Below are 17,211 nucleotides of genomic sequence, written 5' to 3'. Positions count from 1 at the left end.
GCATGAGTGTAGAATGAGGCAGATGACGGGGAGGGTTTGGGGAGAGAAGAAAATGCCATTGACACATAAACAAGGTCTCTGAACAACCCTGCCAGGTACGTTATCCCCATAGTACAGAGGAGGGAGTGGAGACATAGTTTGAGTTCCCCAAGTCACAGCAAGGAACAGAGCAGGAATCAGAGCCAGGTCATCCTGACTCCAAAGCCTGAGCAACCAGCTACTTCTGGAATTCTGGTATGTTCATGTTGATGATCTCTGGGCAAGTGAAAACAGAGGTGGGTGTGCTTCCTATGATATCCTTGGTCTCAGTTTCCAATTTCATGAGCAGATTGTCAACTCCTAGTTATTAATTTTCAGGTTTTTTTTTTTTTTAAACTTGGTTAATTTTACTAAGAATTAGGAATCAGTGTGTGGAGTGGGGAGAACACAACAAACCCGCTTTTGTACCCAAAGTGCAGCTTACATCCTTCCGGCCCTCCATCAATGTAACTTACACTTTGGGTGGTTTTTCTAAGTGTTCCCACTTTTCCCCAGGCCCCCTTCTAATCAGAGGCACTGCACTTTGGGAGCGCTGACTGTAACAGGTCTGAGATAGAAACATTAGTGAAGCTGCCGGTTCTCATGGAGGTGGTATCTGTTCTTTGTTCTGGTAGTGGTGGTGGTTGTTCTAGTTGCAAGAGACCGAAACTCCAACTCAGATTCCAAACTGGCTTAATAAAAACACAAGACTTCATTGACTCACCTGGCCAAGAAGTCCAGAGATACAGTCCAGCTCCTCACTCGCCCTCCACCTCCTTTTCCATGTCCATTGTGTCCTCAGACTCCACACTGGTGCAGGGTTCTGCATGTATACTTCACGTTCTTAATAAATGCTTACTGTGGTCACAGAATGGCCTCTGCAGCTGCACAGGCCATATCCTCCCACCACAGCGTCTCAGGGGAGGGAGAGGATTTCTTTTCCCAGAAGCACCAGCAAAACATCTGCTTATATCTTCTTGGAGCCAATTGGGCCATGTGTTCAGATCTGAACGAATTACCTGATGAGGTGGGTCTGTAACCAAAACATGGGCTGAGAATGGGGAGGGACTGAATTCCCCAGTGAGAAAACTTTGGGAGAAAAGAGGAAGGAATGATGGGAAAATAACCAAAATATGTCCACTATGGGGATGGAAACAGTGACCCTTAACTGGAAAAGAATGGCACTAAACCCCTTGGTAGGTTAACGTGGGTTTGTTTCTTCTGTTTGTCCTTTAACATCCTTTCCTCAACATGGTCACTTATTGGAGACAAGATACCCCAGGAAGGGACCTTCAACATCGTTGAGCCCAAGAGCCCCCTTTTAGACATGAAACCGAGGATGAGAGAGGTTAGTGATTTGCTCAAAATGACAAAATGAATTGAAGCCTGCATTGGCCCCAGAACGCGGATCTGCTAACTCATGGTTCAGGGCTTGATCTTCTGCACGTTTAACAGTGGCCATCCAGTTGGCCCTTGATTCATGGCGACCCCATCACAATGGAAGAAAACACTGCCCAACCTTGCACCATCCCCATGATGCATTGCAGATCATATTGTTGTAAATCCATAGGGTTTAGTTGTTGTTGTTGAGAATATTTACAGCAGAACTTAAACTAATTCAACAACTTGTCCATGTACAATTCAGTGACATTGATTACATTCTTCGAATCATGCAACCATTCTCGTCTTCTTTTTTGTAATTTCTCTTTCTCCATTATTGAAGATATTGAAGATCGGTATCCTAGGCAGTAGTGAGCTGAAATGGTATACATCATTTTGATTTGGACAATCATATGGTCTACTCTGCCAGGAATGAAAAATTGAAGAGAAATAGCATCACGTTCATTGTAAAATAGAACATTTCAAGATCTATCCTGAAGTACAATGCTGTCAGTGATAGGATAATATGACTATTATTCAAATTTATGCACCAACCACTAATGCCAAAGATAAAGAAATTAAGATTTTTACCAACTTCTGCAGCCTGAAATTGATCAAACATGCAATCGGGATGCATTGATAATTACTGGTGACTGGAACGCAAAGGTTGGAAACAAGAAGAATCGGTAGCTGGAAAATATGACCTTGGTGCCAGAAACAACGCCGAAGATCTCATGATAGAATTTTGCAAGATCGATGACTTATTCATTGGAAATACCTTTTTTCAACAACATAAATGTCAACTATACATGTGGCCCTCGCTGGATAGGATACACAGGAATCAAATCAACTACATCTATGGAAAGGGAATGATGGAAAATCTCAATATCATCAGTCAGAACAAGGCAAGGGGCCGACTGAGGAACAGACCATCAATTGCTCATATGCAAGTACAAGTTGAAACTGAAGAAAATTAAAATAAGTCTACAAGAGCCAAGTATGACCTTGAGTACATTCCACCTGAATTTAGAGACCATCTCAAGAATAGATTTGATGGTTGAACACTACTGAGTGAACCAGATGAATTGTGAGATGACATCGAGGACATCATACATGAAGAAAACAAAAGGTCATTAAAAAGACAGGAAAGAAAGAAAAGACCAAAATGGATGTCAGAAGAGACTCGGAAACTTCCTTTTGAACATTGAGCAGCTAAAAAGCCAGTAGAAGAAATAATAAGGTAAAAGAGCTGAACAGAAGATTTCAAAGGGTGGCTCGAAAAGACAAAGTAAAGTATTCTGATGAAATCTGCAGAGGCCTGGAGATAGAAAACCGAAAGGGAAGCACACGCTCAACATTTATCAAGCTGAAAGAACAGAAGAAAAAATTCAAGCCTCCACTTGCAATATTACAGGCAAAAATTGAATGATGCAGGAAGCATCAGAAGATGGAAAGAATACACAGAGTCGTTGTACCAAAAAGAATTGGTCAGTGTTTAACCATTTCAGAGGGTAGTATATGAGCAAGAACTGACGGTGCTGAAGGAAAAAGTCCAAGCTGCACTAAAGTCACTGGCCAAAAACAAAGCTCCAGAAGCTGGTGGAATACCAATCGAGATGTTTCCACAAACAGATGCAATGCTGGAAGTGCTTGCTCGTCTGTGCCAAGAAATTTGGAAGATAGCTAACCTGGCCAACCAACTGGAAAAGATCCATATTTGTGCCCATTTCAAAGAAAGATGATCCAACGGACTGCAGAATTTATCAAACAATGTCATTAATATCACACATAAGTAAAATTTTGCTGAGGAAAATTAAAAAATGGTTGCAGCAGTACATTGACAGGGAACTGGCAGAAATTCAAGCTGGATTCAGAAGAGGATGTGAAACAAGGGATATCATTGCTGATGTCAGATGCAATCTGGCTCAAAGCAGAGAATACCAGAAAGATGTTTGCCTGTGTTTTATTGACTATGCAAAGGCATTCATCTGTATGGTTCATAACAAATTAGGGATAACACTGCAAACAATGAGAATTCCAGAACACTTATTTGTGCTCATTCAGAACATGTACATAGACCAAAAGGCAGTCGTTTGAACAGCACGAGGGGATACTTTGTCACTTGAAATCAGGAAAGGTGTGAGTCAAGGTTATATCCTTTCTCCGTACTTATTCAATCTCTATGCTGAATAAATAATCCAAGAAGCTGGACTATATGAAGAAGAATGGGACATCAGGATTTGAGGAAGACACGTTAACAACCTGTGATATGCAGATGACACAACCTTGCTTGCTGGAAGTGAAGAAGACTTGAAACACTGAAGAAGGTCAAAGACCACAGCCTTTGGTATGGATTACATCTCAACATAAAGGAAACAAAAATTCTCACAACTGAGCTGATAAGCAACATTATGATAAACCAAGAAAAGATTGAAATTGTCAAAGATTTCATTTTACTTGGATTCACAATCAATGCCCATAGAAGCAGCAGTCAGGAAATCAAAGGATATATTGCATTGGGCAAATCTGCTGTAAAAGATCTCTTTAAAGTGTTAAAAAAAAAAAAAGAGAGATGTCACTTTAAGGACTAAGGTGCACTGACCCAAGGCATGGTATTTTCAATCACCTCAGATGCATGAGAAAGCTGGACAATGAGTAAGGAAACTTGAAGAATTGATGCCTTTCAGTTATGGTGTTGGCAAAGAATATTGAATATACCATGGACTGCCAGAAGAACAAACAAATCTGTCTTGGAAGATATACAGCCACAATATTCCTTAGAAGACAGGATACCAAGCAAGACTTTGTCTTGCTTACTCTGGACATGTCAGGAGGGACCAGTCCCTGGAGCAGGATATCATGTTTGGTAAAGTTTAGGGTCTATGAAAAAGAGGAAGACTCTCAAAGAGGTGGATTGACATAGTGGCTGCAATAATGAGTTCAAACATAGCAATGATTGTGAGACTGGCATAGGACCGGACAGTGTTTCGTTCCATTGTACACAGGGTTGTTAAGAGTTGGAATAGACTCGAGGGCACCTAACGACAACAACAATATTAACATAAACTCATTGCCCCCTAAGTTTCCTGTTTAATTTTTCCAGTTTCTATTGTCAATTTGATCACATGTATATACCTTCCCCCCACCAAAAGAAAAACCAAACTATTGCCGTTGACTCGATTCTGACTCATAGTGACCTATAGGTCAGAGTAGAACTGCCCCATAGGGTTTCCAAGGAGCAGCTGGTGAATTTGAACTGCTGACCTCTTGGTTAGCAGCCACGGCACTTAACTACTATGCCATCAGGGATCCCACACATGTAGTTCTTTAAAGAGCACAACACCCAAGGTAGACAGACATTCTTTACTAATTAAGCTGAATTATTGTTTGGTTTTAGGCAACCCAGGTGGCGTAGTGGTTAAGAGCTGCAGTTGCTAACCAAAAGGTTGGCAGCTCAAATCCAGCAGGCCCTCCTTGACTCTGTGGGGCAGTTCTACTCTGTCCTCTAGGGGCCAACTCCACAGCAACAGGTTTTATTATTATTATTATTATTGTTTGTTTTAAAGATTTAAGGGAATATTTTTGGTTTAAGATTTAAAGATTATTTCAGGGCAATAGTTTTGGGTGTTCATCCAGCCTCAGCGGCTCCAGAAAGTATAGATTCCATGAGATTTTCCAATTCTCATTTTCCCCCTTTCGATCAGGAATCTTCTATAAAATCTTTTATCAAAATATTCAGTAGTGGTAGCTGTGCACCCTTCAGTTTTTCTGGTCTCATCACAAAGGAAGCAATTGTTCATGGGGGCAATTAGCCACATGTTCTATTTCCTCCTATTCCTGGTTCTCTTTCTAGAAGATTTTCACTCACTGATTTTTGTAAGTAGATTGCCAGGCTTTCTTCTTACTCCATTTTCATCTGGAAGCTCCACTGATACCTGTTCAGCATCATAGCAACACACGAGCCTCCACTGACAGACGCTGAGGGTTACGCCTGAGGTGTGTTGGCCAGGAATTGAATCTGGGTCTCCCGCACGGAAGGCAAGAATTCTACCACTGCCTTTTAGGCATGCCAGGCCCCATCCTAACCAGGTAAAATGCACCAACAATTCCCCAAATGGGGTAATCCCAAGACCCAGAAACAGAATGCTGGTAGCATTAAGAGTAAGGGGAACTGGTACTTTATGGAAAAAGTAGGGAAAATTGAGCAAGAGATTTCTTGTTCAGAATAGGTTCAATTTATTTCCATCTGCCAGCTGAAATGAATTCATTTTCCCCACTCAGAGGACCAGTCTTCAGTATATTCTTCCAATCTCCTCCCCTCCCAGAATTCAGTTGGGGGACCAAGCTGCTTGTTGTTCAAATGAATAAACTAACACTTAGTACCTTATTTAGAGTAGATTGCTGCAAATTCAGAACAAAACACCCTGGGCAGGCACCTGAATAATCTACGGATTCCTTGTGTGCTTGTCAAGAGAATCACATAATCTCCTGAGACTGTAATTCAGTAGGATTCCCACAAAAGCACTGGTATAAAGTGCCTTCTCTCCAGCTCCCAGAGTCCCTGGGTGGTAACAATGATCAACACATTCAACTGCTAATTCAAAGGTTGGAGGTTCGAGTCCACCCTGAGGTGCCTCGAAAGAAAGGCCTGGTGATCTCCTTCTGAAAAATCAGCCATTGAAAACCCTATGGAGCACAGTTCTACTCTGACACACATGGAAGTGACGTGAGTCACAGTTAACTTGACAGCAACTGTTGATTTTTTGTTTTCCCCAGCTCTCGAAGAACTTAGAACTCATCTGATTTATGGTGCCACCCTAGGAAGAGAACATTTTAGTGGAAACCAGATGTGTCTAACTTTTTTGCTCCTCCATACTTGAGTGAAGGACAGATATATTATGGTCTTCAGAGGCATGGGAGAAACAGAATCTTACCTTTCTGAAGCATTTTAGAATTTACCAGAAGCTCCACACCTGCTTTCACACCTGCTATCCCGTTGAATCCTTGCAGCAACCATGAGAAGAGCATGCGATTGAAATGTTGTACATGAGGAAACTAGAGATCAGAGGGGTGACTAAATCATCTAACTCACAGGCAGAAAAATCAGATTGGAACTCCAGCCAGAAGACAAGAAAGGGCCAAATGAGAAAACCCACTGCCTTCAAGTCGATTCCAATTCATAGAACCCCATAGGATTTCCGAGGCTGTATATCTCAGTGGAAGCAGATTGCCACATCTTTCTCAGTTAGTAGTTGATCGCTTTAACCACTGTGCCACTAGGACTCCTTAAATGAGAAAAGTGAGAAGGAAATAGCACTAAGAATTTTCTAACGATCTCTGACACCTGAAGATGGAAAGGGATGCTTTGGGGAGGCGTGGTTATAACTAACGTCTGTGTCACTTAGAAAGGAAAGGAAGACAGTGTGGATTGCACTGATCAAACCCGCTGGTAACAGGGAGCCTGAGCAGGGAGGTGCCAGGGTTTGAAAGTCCTGATAAATACCTTCCCTCATCCCTTCCTGGGATCTGAATCCACTGAAAAATAAGAGAACAGTCAATGGACAGTTCTTTATTATAGTCAATTTCTTTATTACTAAGAAAGCTGATGTTGGAGGAGGTGGCTTAAATCCCAGCACAAGTGAACACATCCTGAAACAGAAAGGGACAGATGTACCTACCCAGGTGTTTCCTTTCATCCTGATTTTCTACCTCTTCCTGCCTTCTCATCTTTGCTTTTGGGCAGATGTTGTCCTTTCAATCTCATATAATTGATTGTTCTAAGGCACGTGTTACTCCTGGGTGTTATAGTTTATCTTATGAGACTGTCTATAATTTGCCTGAAAGGTGGTCTCCGCGAATGGCTTCAGTTCCAGCTCAGAAGGGTGTCTCAGGGCCATAGTCTCAGGGGTTTCTCCAGTCTGTCAGACTAGTAAGTCTGGTCTTTTTTGTGAATTTGATTTTTTGCTCTACAGTTTTTCTCCTGCTCTGTCTGGGACCCTGTGATCCTAGTCAGAACTGTCGGTAGTAGTACCCGGGCACCATCTAATTCTCCAGATCTCGGGGTGGTGTAGGCTGTGAATCATGTGATCCATTAGTCTTTTGGACTAATTGCTCCCTTGAGTCTTTGGTTTTCTTCACTCTCCTTTGCCCTGGTTGGTAAGAGACCAATAGTTGTATCTTAGATGACTGCTCGCAAGCTTTTAAGACCCCAGATGCTACTCACCAAAGTAGGATGCAGAACTTTGGCTTTATAAACTAGGTTGTACCAATTGACATAGATGTCCCCTGACGCATAGAGTCTTCAATGACTTGTTTTTTCAGAAGTAGATCGCCAGGCCTTTCTTCCAATGCCCCTCTGGGTGGACTTGAACATCCAGCCTTTCTGTTAGGAATCGAGCATGTTAACCAGCTGCATCACCCAGGGATTCTGGTATTCCTCATAAGAAGAGGGAAATTTGGATACAGGGAGAACACCATGTGATGATGGAAGTGGAGACTGGAGTGATGCATGTAAAAACTAAGGAAGGCCAAGGATTGCCAGCAATCACCAGAAACTAGGAGAAAGAGGCATAGAACAGATTCTCCTTGGAGCTCCCAGAAGGAATCAACTCTGTTTGCACCTTGATTTCAGACTTCTGGCCTCCAGAACTGTGAGACAATACATTAAGACACAGAATTTGTGGCTCATTGTTACAGCTGCCCCAGGAAACCCTTACTTCAGCGGTAGGCAGAGCTGGGCTAGCTCAGACCTCCCCTTCCTAAGGCCCAGATGTCCTTGTAAAACCTCCAGCAAGGAGGAGCACAACTTCCAAAAAGGAAGAGGAGGCAGCTGGCTTAGGCACACTGGGTTTCTCAAGTTGTTCTTCTTCCCCTGGGAGGGATGAGTGAGAGGTAGAAAGTGGTTCATTCCTTCTACATAGCAGGGATCACTTCCCCCACCAATGGGAATGTTGAAGCTCTTCAAGGCTGTGGCCGTAGCCTTGACTGGTGAGCATCTTGCCCGGAAGCTTTCTAAACCGGATTTTATTTCTGTCTAACTTACCACATTACGATATAAATTCTAGTGAATAGAAACAGGTTTTTTTGCTGTTGTTTTTGTAATTGAAAATATGCACAGCAGGACATTCACCAATTCAACAATTTCGACATGTGCAATTCAGTGATATTGATTATATTCTTCAAGTTGTCCAACCATTCTCACCTTCCTTTTCCAAATTGTTCTCCGCTGTTAACATAAATTCACTGCCCCCTAAGCTTCCTATCTAACCTTTTGTGTTGCTGTTGTCAGTTTGATCCCATATATGTAGATAGTTCTTAGAAGAACACAATAATCAAGGTGGACATTCTTTACTAGTTACATTAACTATTGTTTGGTTTAAAGAAGACTTCAGGGGATATTTTCGGTTTAAGATTTAAGTTTAAAAATCACCTCAGGATGATAATTTTAGGGGTTCATCCAGCCTCAATGATTTCAGAAAGTCTGGATTCTATGTGAATTTGAAATTCTGAGGAACAGGGTTTTTAAGTCCCTTCCCACCTCGACATCCACAGGGGCTGAAGAGAAGTCATGTCTTTGCCCACTCAGCTTTTCTTTCTCCTTCTCCCTCACCTTCTTCAGACAGCTCTGTCTCTTCTACCCTGGTTTCTGGGCTTGTGAGATGCCCAATTGGGACAGAGTAGAGAGAAGCAGAAAACGGGACAGGAAAGGACAGACAAGGTGAGTAGGCTCAGTGAATTCAGATTCACTCTCTGAACTTAGAGATGAACTCTATTAGTATTCTTTTTTCTCTCTCTCTGTGTTTGTCTGTAAAACAGAACTGGGACTATCGTATTGCCGTTGAGTTGATTCTGATACACAGTGACTCTGTAGGACAGAGTAGAACTGCCCCATAGGGTTTCCAAGGCTGTAATCTTTACAGAAGCAGACAGCCGCATCTTTCTCCCAAGGAGTGGCTGGTGAGTTTGAACTGCCAACCTTTTGGTTAGCAGCTAAGCACTTAACCAGATAATGTTCTGTAAACCTCTTATTTCCACTTACTACCTTCCACATCACTAAATAGTCTTTTCAAACAAGATTCCTAAGAGCTGTATAGTGTTTCATTAGGCGGACATTCCATAATTTATTTAACCAATCTCCCATTGTTGCCTATTTCAGGTGGTTTCCCATTTTTTTTGCTGTTATAGATAACGATATGACAGACATCTTTGTGCACCTTGCTGGTCTACAGAAGCCTTTAACGTAATTCTGATCTCTTTTTGAAAGGTCTCAATGGCAGGAGTGTGCGTGCAGTTTGTTGTTAGTTGCCATGCAGTGACCTGTGTAGAAGAGAACAAAAACTTTGCCCAGTCCTGCACCATCTTCACGATCACTGGTGTGCTCGAGTCTATTGTTGTGGCCACTGTGTATTTTGAGTGACTTCCAACCTAGAGGCCTCACGTTCCAGCACTATCAGACAATATTCTGTTGTGATCCATAGAGTTTTCATTGGCTAATTTTTGGAAGTAGATCTTTCTTTCTTCCTAGTTTGTCTTAGTTTGGAAGTTCCACCGAAACTTGTCCACCATGGGTGACCCTACTGGCATTTGAAATACTGGTGACATGGCTTCCAGCATCATAGCAATACACAAGCCACCACAAATTAACACATGGGTGGTGGCAGTGTGGTTTAGATGGTGGCAAAGCCTGGAGACAGGAAACCAGTTAGGAGGAGAAATGTTTTACAACCACCAGAGATATGATGCCAACTCTCCCAGACCAGGACTGTAGTCAGCTGGAGAAGGGCATATGGATTCAGGACGAATCTGAAGGACAATCTCCAGGACCTGGTGTCAGTGGAGATGGGAATCAGGGAAAGGAAGCAGCCAAGGGTATAATGTGATAATGGTAGAAGACTTTGATAACAGAAGTAACATTTATCAACTGCTGTTCTGAGCTTATATTATTTCATTTAGTCCTCATAAAACTGTCTGACAGAGGTACTATAATTTCCATTTTACAGATGAGGAAAATGAGGCACAGAATGTTTAAATAAGTTGTGGGGTGCTGTCTAGTTGTTTTTCACTCATAGCAACTCCATATGACAGAGTAGAACTGCCCCATAGGGTTTTCTTGGTTGCAAACTTTACAGAAGTAGATCACCAGGCTTTTCTCCCATGGAGCTGCTGGGTGAGTTGGAACCACCGACCTTTCGGTTAGCAGAGCAAGATCATATAGTTAGAAACTGACAAAGATGGGATTCAAACTCTGGCAAGTGGATGGCACAGTCTGCAAGCCTCACCATTGTCCTTGCAGTCCCTGTCCAGCCCTCCTAGAATGAAACATTGGCTGGCTGGCTGGATGGATGGATGGACGGACGGACGGACGGACAGGTGGGTAGGTGAATGGGTGGGTGGCTGGGTAGATGGATGGATTGATGGATGGATGTCCTGCTAACATGAGAGGAAGATGTGGGGAAGAACAGGACTGGGGTCATTTTATCCCCATAATGGAGCATCAACCCTTGGTGGCCTCAAACCACCTCATGGATTCTTGTTTGTCCTCCCAGGGCAGTGCTTAACACCATGTGTTAGCACAGCAGATAGTAGACAAATATTTGTCCAATGATTGAATGACACCATGGGCCATTGAGGGCCACCTCAGAAGCAGGCTGTGGGTGCTTAGCAGAGCAATGGCCTGGAAGGAACCTGGGTTCTACAATGACCACACGGAGCAAGGCAACCCACCAGCCTGGGAATTACTACTTGAGAGAGAAACATACATCTTGGTTCTTTAACTTAACAAATGTTGGGACTGTTTGTTACAGCAGCCCAGCCTCATCCTAACTAATGCACACTGCTGCTTGGTTACAGCAGGGAGGGGCTTTATCTTTTTGTTCACTGCAGTGTTTCTGGTGCCTAGAATACCTGGCACATAGTAGGTGTTCAAACCCATATTTGCTGCATAAATGAATGGAACAAAACTGTATCTGAATCACGAACAAGCCATATGACCATAACCCTGTGGGCCTCAGTTTCCTCCCCCGTAAAATGGGAATACTGACCCGTCATTTTGTTGTTTTGTGGTGGCTTGTATGTTGCTATGATGCTGGAAGCCATGCCACCAGTATTTCAAATACCAGCAGTGTCACCCAGAGTAGAGAGGTTTCAGTGGAGCTCCCAGACTAAGACAGACTAGGAAGAAAGTCTTGGCAATCTATTTCCAAAAATTAGCCAATGAAAACCCTACAGATCACAACAGAATATTGTCAGATATAGTGTTAGACAACATCGTCAGGGAAGATCAATTGCTGGAGAAGGACATGACATTTGGTAGAGTGGAAAGCCAGTGAAAATGAAGGAAATCTTCAAGAGATGGATTGACACAATGGACTCTAATATACCAACAATCATGAAGATGGCGCAGGCTCAGGCAATGTTTCCTTCTGTTACAGATGGAGTCTCCATGAGTCGCAGCCCACTTGACAGCAATTAACAACAGCAAAAGGACCTACCTTTTGGATTTTTGTGAAGATTAGGTAAGATATAGTGAAACCTGAGACAGCTGGAACTCTACGGGACTGCCTTGTTTTTTCCAGGCCTCACAAGTTTTCTGCCTTTGACAGGGTGCAGTCTTACCATTTTCCTATCGCTCATTTTAGTGGAAAATATCTGAGTTTTCCTTCTCTGGCAGATTTCCACCTTACACACGTTCCAGCTTTCGCAGTTTTACCGTAATGTATGTAAAACTCATGGGGCAGTGCCTGACGCACAGTAAGTGCCTGCTAAAGTTGGATGATGATGATGAGGATGGTGAAGATGATTGCCTGAATGTCATGCTGTCTGCAGTCTTAGAGGTCTTGGGTAAGACTGAAAACAATACCATTTTAAATCAGAAGAATGGCGGAGGGAAAAAAAGCAATGGCCTGCCCAGGTAAATGCCTCTGCTTCTGCCAGTGACAGTTAAACGTTTATTTTGTGACCCGGTGTGATGGCTTTGGGGAATGTATGCAAATGTGTGCAAATTGCATACAAATTCACATAAAAATAGCATCACTGTGCCTCCGCATTTACTAGAAAGAATTCTGGTGGCTTTGTACTATTCCACCTGCGGGTTATGTCAGGTTTCTCATCAGGGGTCTCAGAAAGACTCACACCTGGAGGCAGGGGCAGTGTGTGTGTGCACGTGGGTGGGTACTCAGGTAGACGCGGTATGACAGGGTGGCAGAGGAGGGTAGTGATGACAGCTTAAACAGCTCAGTAATCAAATTTGTGGCTGATCCAAAATAAATGTTTAACTTCCAGGCTCTAAGGCCCTACATCCGATCAATCAAAAAACAAACAGTAAACCAGTTGCCATCAACCTGACTCCAACTCATGGCGATGACATGTGTGTTAGAGTCGAACTGTGCTCCATAGGGCTTTCAATGGCTGTGATCTTTTGGAAATAGATCTCCAGGCCTTTCTTCTGAGGTGCTTCTGGTTGAACAATCACCAACCTTTCGATGAGCAGCCGAGCGTGTTAACTGTTTGCACCACTCATGGACTCCATCTAATCAGTAGCCGTCTAATCACCTTCCACTGAGTGACCGACACTGCAGTTAGGGTCATACGAGCTGCAAAAGGAGCACAGGAAATTCAGTCCTGGGTTTGAAAGGTCACTTATTCTCGGTACTTACCAGCTGTGTAAAGTGGAGTCATCCCTGAGGCTGGTTTCTGTAAAATGAATACAACGACACATGTCCTGTCCACCTGGCAAATGCTTGGAGGATTGATTGAGGCTCTAGGTGTAAAGTGACTTTGCAGTCCTGCAAATGGTTACTGAAGGTGCTCGTAAGCACCACTGTTATTATTGTGTGGGGAGATCATGAGCGAGAAGAGGAAGTCAGGAGACCACTGAGCAGTGAGTAGACTGTGTGAGGTTGAACAAATGGTTAAGTAACATAATTACATAGACCCATACCTCTCGACACTGGTCCCTAGGCAGTGCAAACACTTGTGCTAAGCTATTAACTGAAAGGTTGGTGGTTTCAACCCACCCACAGTGCTGCAGAACAAAAGCCTGGTGATCCACTTCCATAAAGATTAAAGCCAAGGAAACCCTATGGAGCTCTGTTCTATCCTGTAATACAGGGGGTCACCATGAGTCAGAATTGAACTTTCCAAAGCAATCCAGACTTCAAAGACGTTGTCCAATTATCATTCCATATGGCACAACCAACCAACCAACCAATCATCCATTCAGCCAAGATACACTGAGTATCTGCCTTGGGCAGGCCCTACACTGGGTTTCAGCATACAAAGGTAGAGAAGACCCGGGCTTTGCTCACCAGGACCTTTCCCTGCCATGCTTGTTCACAGGCTTTCCATCTTTTCACACCTGTGGGGGAAACCATCCAGTAGGAGAAACAAATGTGTAATCAAATAAATGCAACACCAGATGAAAGGGGCAATAATAGAAGCCTGGGCCATGAGAGATCAAAAAGAGGAAAGATTTGGCTGCACCTGGGAGGCAAGGTCAGACAGAGAAATACAGGAAATCTTGAAGGGCATGGGAGCCTGCCAGGTGGACAGCAGAGGGGACATTGATGCCAGGACATGGAAGCATGAAGGCACATAGGTGCCCCAAGATCTGATTTGGAAACTGTGCTCAGTGGTGTCACCATGCATCTTTCCCCAGTTACCCCGGCCCAGGCATCCCTAACGCCTCCAAGCTCCTGTGTCATTGATGACTCATGGTTCTATTTAGGCAGTCATCCTATGTAGCAAGTCCTTGAATCGTTTGCCATCTGCTGCTGTGAGTGTCCCGACTATGAGAACTGAGGCTGTCTCCTCTGTCCTTGTCTCCCCAGGACCGTATTCAATGTCTTTCTTTTGCACACATGTTGTCGGAGGTGTCCAAATGGATGACAGTGTCCCCACCCTCAGGATGCTGCCCATCCTGGTGACTTCAGGGTGATATTAACAATCATAGTTTTTTCAAAAAAAAGGTGGAATTCTCTCCTTCCATGCAGGAGACCTGGGTTTGATTCCCGGCCAATGCACGTCATGTACAGCCCCCACCCGTCTGTCAGTGGAGGCTGGCCTGTTGTGAAGCTGAACAGGTTTCAGCAAAACTTCCAGACTAAGATTAGAGAGAAAGGCCTGGCGATCTGCTTTCAAAAATCAGCCCATGAAAACTCTGTGGATCACAATGGTCCAATTTGCAGCCCGTCACGGGAATGGCACAGGTCCAGGCAGTGTTTTTTTCCACCGGGTATGTGGTCACCATGAGTCACTGGCCAACCTGACGGCAGCTCGCAGCTCGCAAGCTATTTACTTAGCACTCTCCCAGATGTAGTATCAAATGCTAATTTTCACATTACCTGGTTTAATCCTCACAGCAATACAAGTCCCCCATTATACAGATGAAGCAACTGAGGCTTAGAAAGATTACCTCACTGCAGAGAGACACAACCAAAAGTGATGGAACCAGGCTTTGAATAGAGACCAAGAGGTCCAAGGGCCAATGCGTTTCACTCTGACTCTACACGGTTGCTGCTGTTCCAGTGCACTTGATAAAACAGTGTGAATTTGACTTTGACACACTGAACAGGTAAGTTCTGCACTCTTACCAAACAGTAGTTATTTCTTCATACGGTACTTCCTAAATCATGGACTCCTTGAGGATAGGGCTGTGCCTCACCCATCTTTGTACTCCTATGCCTAGCATAGCACCTATTCTCCCAGAATGGAGAATAAAGGAGGCTGGGTGCTATGGATTGAATTGTATCCCCCAAGAATATGGGTTGAAGTCCTAACCACCATACCTATAAATACGAGCTTGTTTGGAAATGGGATTTTTTGTGCATATTATGTTAATAAGGTCATATCAGAGTAGGATGGGTCCTAAACCTAATCACTTTTAAGTGGTGTCTTATAAAGAGAGCAGATAGACACAGACACACACACAAGGGGAAGATAGATGCCATGTGAGGACCTGTCTACAACAAAGGAATGCCAAGGATTGCTGGCAGACACCAGAAACGAGGAGAGAGGCCCACAAATGGAATTGACATGGCCAAGGCCCTGATTCGGACTTCTGGCCTCCAGAACTGTGAGGCAATAAATTTCTGTTCCTGTGGCAATTTTTGTTATGTCAGCAGTAGGTAACTAAGACACTGGGGAATTGTTTGGGGTTAATCCAAAAGGACTCCTTGGAGGAGGCCATGTTTCCTAGAGCCAAACTTGGAATGTGATGTGAGGGAAGCCAGGAAGAAGGTGTGTGTGAAGCCTGGAAGCGGGACGTGATAAGGTCATTTATAGAAGTGCTGTGTGCTTTTGATGGATTGGGAACTAGAAATATGGGAGAGGATCCCCAAACTCCTAGGCTATGGTGGGGGTCCAGCTGGAGTGGAACCATGGCCATGACCACCTTTGGAGGGGTGGACAGACATCTCCAAGTGAACACCACTGGAAGCTATTGAGAAAATGGTAGCCTAGTTGAGAAGGACCATTGGTAGGAGGCTATTAGTTAACTCATTAAACATTTCTCAAGTGCCCATTATGTTCTGGGGCTGATCCTAGGTGCTGGGACACAGCATTGACTCTCAGAGAGGTTCCATTTTAGTGGTGGAAGGGAGAGTGAATAAGTATATAAACAAGGAAGCAGGGTAAAGTCAGGCGGTAATAAATGCTCTGGAGAAAATAAAACATGGTGGTGGCATACAGAGTGGATGGAAGAGGGGGCTGGTGAAGGCCACTCCCAGGAGGTAACATTTGAGCTGAGAAAATCCAAATGACCAGAGGGAGCTAACCATGCCAAGAGCTGGGGGGAAGCATCCCAAGCATAGGGAACAGCAAGGACCAAGGTCCCACCGTGAGAACATTGTGATAAATTCAATGTACAAGAAGACCAGCATGGGTGGAGGGTGGTGAGCCAAGGGGAGAGGGGTCCAAAATGGGGTGAGAGAGGCATGTGGGGCCAGGACATGCAGGGTCAGGTAGACTTTTATTCCAACTGCCACAGTGTGTCCTTCTTGTTGCTGGCTGCCATGGAGTTGGCCCCTGAACCATAATGACCCCGTGCACAATAGAATGAAACGCTGCCCAGTCCTGCTTGATCCAGGTGATCAGTTGTGGGGCGGACTATTGTGATCCGTAGGGTTTTCACTGGCTGATTTTCCGAAGTAGATTTCCAGGCCTTGAGTCTGGAGGTTCCACTGAAACCTGCTCAGCATCCCAGCAACATGCAAGCCTTCACTGACAGATGGGTTGTGTCTGCACATGACATGCATTGGCCGGGAATTGAACCTGGGTCAGTTAGTTAATGCTGTGTAACAATAACCCCTAAAATTTAGTGGCTAAAAACAAAACACATTATTCATCTCACAGTTTCTGTGGGTCAGGGATCTGGACATAGCTTAGCTGGGTCCTATATTTCAGGGTCTGCTACAAGGCTGCCATCAAGGTGTTGGCTGTGCCGTAGGCATCTAAAGGTTGATCGGCAGGTTCAGTGCCTCGCAGGCTGTTGGTTTGAGACCCTCCAGAGTTCCCCAACATGCAGGCCACTCCAACATGGCAGCTTGCTTCATCAAATCATGCAAGCCAAGGGGGCAATAGAGAGAGTCTGCTAGCAAGATGGAAGCCACATCCTTGCAACCTAATCATGGAAATGACATCTGTTAGCTTTGCCATGTTCTATTCATTAAAGGGGACATTGGTGGTTCCGTGGTGGTATTCTCACCATCCACGTGGGAGACCTGAGTTTGATTCCCAGTCAATGTACCTCAGGCACAGGCCACCAACCATCTGTCAGTGGAGGCTGCATGTTGCTATGATGCTGAACAGGCTTCAGTG

General features: G+C 44.1%; 1 long non-coding RNA gene across 1 annotated transcript in view; it reads left to right on the top strand.

Moving 5' to 3' along the window:
- Window positions 1-14,904, top strand: part of LOC126072592 (uncharacterized) — a 68,787-nt gene extending 53,883 nt beyond the window's left edge. Inside the window, exons 2-3 of the long non-coding RNA XR_007516536.1 lie at window positions 11,829-11,912; window positions 14,757-14,904. This is a non-coding gene — a long non-coding RNA (uncharacterized LOC126072592). The remainder of the gene's footprint in view (window positions 1-11,828; window positions 11,913-14,756) is intronic.
- Window positions 14,905-17,211: the final 2,307 nt, after the last annotated feature.

Source organism: Elephas maximus, chromosome 3 (assembly GCF_024166365.1).
Source record: "Elephas maximus indicus isolate mEleMax1 chromosome 3, mEleMax1 primary haplotype, whole genome shotgun sequence".
NCBI classification, from domain to species: Eukaryota; Metazoa; Chordata; class Mammalia; order Proboscidea; family Elephantidae; genus Elephas; species Elephas maximus.
This window is presented reverse-complemented; position numbering and strand designations above follow the sequence as displayed.